The sequence below is a fragment of the Bufo gargarizans genome, chromosome 2 (genome assembly GCF_014858855.1).
Source record: "Bufo gargarizans isolate SCDJY-AF-19 chromosome 2, ASM1485885v1, whole genome shotgun sequence".
Taxonomy (NCBI): Eukaryota; Metazoa; Chordata; class Amphibia; order Anura; family Bufonidae; genus Bufo; species Bufo gargarizans.
In genome coordinates, this window is record NC_058081.1 from 228,759,144 (window position 1) to 228,767,379 (window position 8,236).

Sequence of the window (8,236 nt, forward strand, 5' to 3'; positions counted from 1 at the left end):
CATTTTATGATAGAAGGAATAAATTTTTCTCATGCTAGCAGCAAAGCAAAAACAAAACTATCTTTTGTCTTTGGAACAGTTAAAACAATAGCGCCATTGTCTCTATGGCTGTGAAAATTTTCTCTGTAGGAGCTGAATACAAAGACTTGCTATCTGTGAAATACTAAGACAGCTCAACACACTATTAGTATAATTTTGGAAAATATACAGGATCTTAAAGGGGTTGTCACACTTCAGCAAATGACATTTGTCATGTAGATAAAGTTAATACTAGGCACTTACTAATGTATTGTGATTCTCCATATTGCCTCCTTTGCTAGCTGGATTCATTTTTCCATCACATTATATACTGTTCATTTCCAGGGGCTATGACTAGTGCTGCAGCGCAGATACCAGGTGGCTGGGAGCTGCTGTGCATGCATGCTTATGCACGGTCCCACGGTCCCAGTCACAAGAGAGGCTGGCGCTTTTTCTTATAGTGTGCTTACACGTCCACCACTGCCGGATTGCAGGGTGGTCATAATACCTGGAAAAATGAATCAAACCAGCAAAGGAGGCAATATGGATAATCACAATACATTAGTATGTAACGTTGTCTACATGATAAACACCATCTTCTGAAGTTAGACAACCTCTTTAAATTTTGCTGCAGTGTACCTCTATTATAGAAACTTGGATGGGGCGTTTAAAGAGCCATTTGATCCATATACTTATACTGAGTGATCTTGAAAAGTAAAACATATTTTTCAACCTATAAGATGCATTTTTTTCTCCCAAAAGAGGGGGAAAATGTTAGTGTGTCTTATAGGGCGCATACTAATGAGCATACAGATAGTCCCACATAGTAATAGCGCTCCCAGACTGTCCTCAATATAGAGTTGTTGCGATACCAAATTTTTTATTCGGTTTCGATACCATAAAAAAGTATTGCGATACTCGATACCATTCGATACCACGCGAAAAAAATAAACCAAAAAAGCCACGTGCATTCCGCATTTTTAAAAATGGCGAATCGCGCAGTTTTTATTTATTTTTTTCTGTTCCGCCGTTCACCACCTAGATTTTTTTTCTATTTTAATAGTTTGGACTTTTCTGACGTGGCGATATGTAATATGTTTATTATTTATATATTTTATATGTAAAATTGGGAAAAGGGGGTGATTTATACTTCATATTTTGGTGGGGGGGGTTTTCCTTTTTTTTTTTTTTTTTTTTTTTTTTTACACTTTTTATTTAATAACTATTTCCCCCTTAAGGGCTAGAACCTGGGATCTTTTATCCCTTGTCCTATTCAGCCTGATAGATCTCTATCAGGGTGAATAGGACTTCACACTGTCCCTGCTGCTCTGTGCTTTGTGCACACAGCTTCAGGGATGTTACCATGGCAACCAGGGCTTCTGTAGCATCCAGGCTGACATGGTAACTGATCGTAGCCCCAGGCTTACACAGCTGGGGCTCCGATCAGAAGCTGCCACTGCACCACCAATGAGGGGGAGGGGAGAGGACCCTGTGCCCACTGCCACCAATGATTTTAATACTGGGGGGTTGAGAGGGGCCGGCGCACTGTGCCACCAATGATTTTAAGCATGGGGGGTTGAGGGGGGGCACACTGCACCACCAATGATAATTACCCCTTTATACAGGAGGCGGGTACTGGCAGATCAGCGGCAGTTGACCCCTTAGGTGCCGCACCTGAGGGGTTAACTGCCGCTGATCGCAGCTCCATGTCAGGGGCAGGGTGCCGGCAATGCGATTCTGCTGCCGGCACCCGCCTCCTGTATTGTGTTAAAGACTGACTATATGGGACTCCAGACTTTCACTATTAGGCTACACAGAGCGACGCCCAGCGATGTCCCAGCACTCACCATTAGTCCTGGGCGCCGCTCCGTTCGCCCGCAGTGCCCCATTACTGTCTCCTCTCCTGCTCCACATGCTGCTGATTACTATGGGAGCGATGGGAGGAGACATCAGCTTCACTAGTGGGCGTTCCTTCTCCCTGGCTGTAGCGCTGTCCAATCGCAGCGCAGGGAGAAGGAACGCCCACTAGTAAAGCTGATGTCTCCTCCCATCGCTCCGATAGTAATCAGCAGCATGTGGTGCAGGAGAGGAGACAGAAATGGGGCACTGCGGGTGAACGGAGTGGCGCCCAGGACTAATGGTGAGTGCTGAGACATCGCTGGGCGCCGCTCTGTGTGGGAATAGTCCTATCATTGGTGGCGCAGTGCGCCCGCCCCTCCTCCGCCCCTCTCTTCTCATTGGTGGCGCAGTGCACCCGCCCCTCCTCCGCCCCTCTCTTCTCATTGGTGGCGCAGTGCGCCCACCCCTCCTCCGCCCCTCTCTTCTCATTGGTGGCAGTGGCAGCAGCACAGGGGGGAGTGAGGACAGCTTCCTTCTCCCCGTGCTGCTGAGAGAACATGAGCGCGCCGATAGCAGCGCGCTCATGTTCAGAGATACTAGACTGCGCAGAAGCGCAGCCCAGTATTGAAAAAACTGAAATCCCGGTATCGTATCGATACCGGGACAAAAGTATTGATTGGGTATCGATTGGCAGATAGGCTTTCAAAGTTATAATCCACGAAGATCAGACTGGTTTTATACCCGGTAGAACGATATATTCAAATATAAGAAGGTTGTTCCTTAATATTGAGGCTAACAGAGAAACAGGTGAGAAAGCTGTACTTTCATTGGATGCTCAAAAGGCATTTGATTGTATTGAAAGGGAGTATTTGTGGGCAGTTCTGAAAAGGGTTGGTATAGGGAGGGATTTATTAGATGGGTTCAGCTTATATATTCCAACCCGAGGGCTAGAGTGATGGTGGACGGGAGCTTGTCCCTGCCTCTTGCCCTTTATCGGGGCACTAGGCAGGGATGCCCTCTCTCCCCATTACTATTTGCTATTGCGATTGAGCCCTTGGCAAGTATAATAAGAAATGATAGGGAGTTTAAAGGCTTTCAATATGCGGAAGGAGACAAAAAATTATTAATGTACGCAGACAATATTTTATTATTTATGCACAATACTGGGGATCGGTTTAATAGAGTAATAGATATAATAGATTAAAAAAAATGTTTTCTGGTTTAAATATTAATTGGGGGAAATCCCATATGATGATATTAGGAGATGTCCAATCACAGGGAGATTTAAGGGTGCATGTGCTTAAAAAACATGAGAGTTTTAAATATTTAGGTATACAAATCTCGGGAAGCGTAGAAGATTATGAAAAGCTAAGTGTACTCCCCGTAATAAAAGAACTTAGAACCAAAATACATATTTGGAAAAGATTACCGCTGTCAATTCAGGGTCGGGTAAATCTAATAAAAAATGGTTTTCCTCCCAAAAATACTCCATGTTCTACAAAAAGATTTTTTAGGTTATTTGATAGCCTAATGGGGGATTTTATTTGGAAAGGCGCTATCCCTAGGATAAAAAAAGAAGTGCTTCAGCTGCCAGTAAGAGAGGGTGGATTAGCTGTTCCGAATTGGTTTTTCTACTATTTAATAACACAATATAGTCAGCTAAAAGGTAGCTTGAACGGTTTGGTGGGAAGGCAGGAATTAAATAAATTGGGTTGGAGAGAGGAATGGAATCACTTAGAGGTATTGGAATCAGGCACACTAGGGAAAAATAATACAGCAAATAGAATATTAAATTCACTGGAATATATATGGGTGGAAGTTAAAAAAATATTAGAGATTAAAGGTTTTTTGCACTATACACCTATCTGGAAAAATTTCAATTTAAAGGAATTGCAAACGATTAGGACTTCTATAGATTGGGAAAGAAAGGGGATGAGGTATCTAGGCCAGATATTTGAGGAAGATAAATTGAAAGACTTTAATACACTGGCCATGGAGTTTGGGATCCCCCAAAGGATTTCTACAAATACTTCCAGCTTAAGAATGCGTTGCGGACAGTGGTGCAGGTAGACAAATATAGAAAGGAACAATCAGATAGATTATATAAATTTACCAATAGAGGAGAAAAAAAAGGAACAACTGCCAAAATATATAGGATTTTGATGGAGGGAAATAAAAAACGGATTACAATACTTGCCAGAAAAAAATGGGAAAAGGAATTACAGTCTTTTACGGAAGAGAAATGGAAAGATGCCCTTAGAAGTTATGTTATGGTGTCGGATAGGGGTTCACATAAGATATCAGTTTTTTATAGTGCATAGATTACATCGATCCCCTTGGATGTTAAAGAGAATGGGCGTGAGAGCTTGAGATAAGTGCCCAAAATGTAGGGGAGAGAAAGCGGACCTAATACACTGTTTTTGGAGATGCCCTAGATTGTTTAGATATTGGAAAGAAATAGCAGAGATAGTATTAGTACTTTTGGAGGTTCAAGTGTTTGAAGATCCAGTAGTTTGTATATTAGGGGTAACTGAACATCTGAAGTTAAATAAAGAAACACGATTGGTTTTGGGTAAAGTACTTTTCCAAGCTAGACTCCTTATATTAAGGAAATGGGTAAACGAAGATCCCCCGACAGTGGGACAGTGGCGAGAAGCAGTTCTCAATTTGATTAAAGTGGAACGGGTTACTGAGTGCTATATTAAAAAATCTGAAAAACTTAATGAAATATGGAAAAAATGGCTATATTAGGGCTGGAAGTTACTCTTGTTTTTTATTTTTATTTTCTTCTTTTTTTCCCGTCCCTCTCCCTCTCCCTCTCCCTAGGGGTGGTTGGTGGGCATTGGGGTAAAAAAAAAAAAAAAAAGTTATTATAATATTTATTAATTTGTAATATGGATTTTCTTGTTGTCGAATTGTTGTGATCCGTGTATAAATGTATATGATTTTATAAAATTGAAATAAAAAGAATTAAACTAAAAAAATGAATATTGCAAGCATGTGACCCAAAAATAAATAAATATAAAAATAAAAAAATAATAATAGTCCCCCCACAGTGCCCCCCAATCCGGGTGTCCTTTCCTTCATAAATTCGGAGCCTGCGGGTGTATCCAGAGGTACTCTTACAATACCTATGTGCAGTACGAGCCCCAAAAACATTATCACCCCTGCTGCATTTACTCCCCTAACTACATTTTATTACACAAAAGAAAAACAGCCAAAAAATGAGCATGGTAAAAAAAAAAAAAAAGCTCTAAAAACTGAGTACAGGTGTTGATCAGTGACGTACGCACTGATCAGAGGTTGGTGGTCACAGCTCACATACAAAAAACTGGTGCAGGGCTGGAAAAAAAAGACAAAAATGGCTGTGTCCGCTGAAAGCACACAGAGGGCAATGGTGGACTATAATAGGGGCGTTTGGGTCTGCACCCCTGGGACCGGCATCGCTGGGGGGCCCAAGGCTGACCCAATCACCAACATACTGCAGAGGGGCATGGGAGCGCATAGTTCCCTGCCCGCCACGATCACCGCCATAGGCTTCAGTCCTAGTAGGCCTGGGGCCTATGCTGTAGTAAAATCCCGGCAAAGGTGGGTGTGATTACGTCATCACACACCTGTGCCAGGACGCAGCACAGTGATGTGTGCGCGCCTGCCTTACCATCCTAGCCCATACGATCTGCGAGCGAGCACCTGGACCTAAGACCGCACTAGATAAATGACCCCAATTATGTCTACTGGGGTTACTATTTTTTCAGCAGTAAATACTGGAGCATTGGAGGGCACAACGGTCACAGTATTGGGAGTGGCAGCAGGATAACATTGTCAGGACACCAGGATGGGGAGGTTGATGGAAAAATTGAGAAATGTAATGTGTCTGTGTTACAAACTCTGTAGAGATTAGATGCAGGTGAAAGAATTAGTCATGGCTGTCAGGGTCAAACGGAGGAGAAGAGGGAAGTGAAGGTCTACATGACAGGAGATGTCACTGGATGTAAGAGGTATGTGGTGCTGTATTCTATTATATGTAGAGCTGGCTCACTACTGTGACCTGCGTCTCATCTTCTCCTCCATGTCTTTTTTATTATAATTATATGTATTTTAAATTTGGCGACTAAAAATGTAATTTGGCTCCTAAATTTTTCAGTTTAGGAGCCAATGGCTCCTGGGTATGTTTTTTTTAGCCTGGAGCACTGTGTGCTGCTCTGTCCTAGCCAGAAGAGGAGGAGGTTGGGAGAGCAGCGCGGCAAGAACGATGAGTGCACTCCAGCTTTCAGCAGCGCAAACTGCAGGTACCATCTACTACATTATCTCCACACAGAAAGTTATCACTGTTATCTGGGGTGTTACATAGGACTGCAGATGACATCTACTAAATTATGTGTACAGATATGCCCCTTTCACAAGTTTCACTCTGTGTACATGAGCGTATTTTTTTTCATGCATCAGTTCACTGAAGCCCCATAGAAGTGAATGAGGCTTCAGTGAAAAACGCATTGCATCCGGAAGCAAGTGCGGGTGCGGTGCGTTTTTCACTGATGGTTTTTAAGAGATGTTGTTTGTAAACCTTCAGTTTTTTTATCACGCGTGTGAAAAATGCATCAAAACGCATTGCACTGGCTAAACTTGCTTGCAAAATGGTGCCAGTTTCCCTGAACGCATCCTGAGCCAATCCGTATCGTTCGTGTGAAAGGGGCCATAATGTAGTAGATATTCCCTGCAGTCCTATGTAACACCCCACATAACACAGTGATAACTTTCTGTGTACAGATAATGTAGTAGATGTTCCCTGCAGACCTATATAACACCCCACATAACTCAATAATTCATTGTGTTATGTGTGGTGTTACATAGGACTGCAGGTAACAGCTACTATATTATCTGTTCTCAGAGAGCTTTCACTGTGTTACCTGTGGTGTTACATAGGACTGCAGGTGACATCTACTACATTATCTGTACTCAGAGAGTTATCGCTGTGTTATCTATGGTGTTACATAAAGACTCTGAGTACAAATAATGTAGTAGATGTCACCTGCAGTCCTATGTAACACCCCAGATAACAGTGATAATTTTCTTTGTGCAGATAATGTAGTAGATGGTACCTGCAGTCCTATGTAACACTACAGATAACATAACGTAAAAGGGTTCTCTGGGATTTACATATTGATGGCCTATCCCCAGGATAGGTCATCAATATGAGTTTGGTGGGGGTGCCAGGAGTCGGACCCCCACCAATCAGCTGTTTGAAGAGACCGTGATGTTCCAGTGAGAGCCACAGCCTCTTTGCTCCTTACCAAGCACAGCGCTGTCTATTTGCTAGCACTGTGCTTGGTATTGCAGCTCAGCCCCAATCACTCAGATGGGACAGAGCTGCACCTTGGCCACGTGACCGATGAATGTGATGTCATATGGACTAGGAAGAGACTGTGACGCTTACGAAGCACCGCAGCCTCTTCATACAGAAGAAAAAACAAAACTAAAATGGGGGGGAGCCCGAGTTGGGTAGAAAGCCCCGGGCCCATCATGCACTTAATCTGCCCCTAACGGAGGGGAGAGCAGGACAGGGATTGGGACTTAGGAATCAGGGATCCGAGAACTGACGCAAATGTACAATTAGATTATTAAACACTGCAGCAGTTTCAGTGCGGTACAGCATAACAAAACCGGACTCCTGCATAACAAAAATCGGACGGATCCGTTATGCAGGCCATAGACTTCTATTACGACGGAATAAATAACGGAATGCCTCTAAAGGCATTCCATCATGGAATTGCGTTATGGTCCGTGGTAACGGAATCCATAAGGCAATTCAGCATATACCCCAACCCGAACATGAACTTCAAATTTTGAAGTTCGCTCATCCCTATTTATAATGAAATAAAAATTATGTACTAAAATACTCATCGTTGCTAAGACAAGCAGGGTATTTATTGCCTAACTGGAAATCACTGCATGAGTTTTGGGCACTTTTTTTTTCACTGTGACAAAAAAGTTGATTTGCATAAAATCATCTACAGATAGTACAATAGGTAAATGTTCAGCCTAGCCTGAACCACGTGAGCTTTACTCCAGTGTTGGACACATAGGGGGAGATTGATCAAAACTGGTGTAAAGGGAATCTAGTTTAGTTACCCATAGCAACCAGATTCCAAATTTCATGTTACAGCCAGGGGATCTCTGAAATATAAAAGGTGGAATCCGGTTGCTTGCTATAGGCACCCTGACGCTTGGAGCAGGTCTCGGCAGGTCGGTATAATGAATATAAATAGGGCTGCACTATGCCCTCATCACATGAGTGACACTTCCCTCTGGAGCAATCCGCTCCATCCCTACATAACCTTCCCAGAGTGCTAAGCGGCCATTACGTCACCCAGCAGTCAGC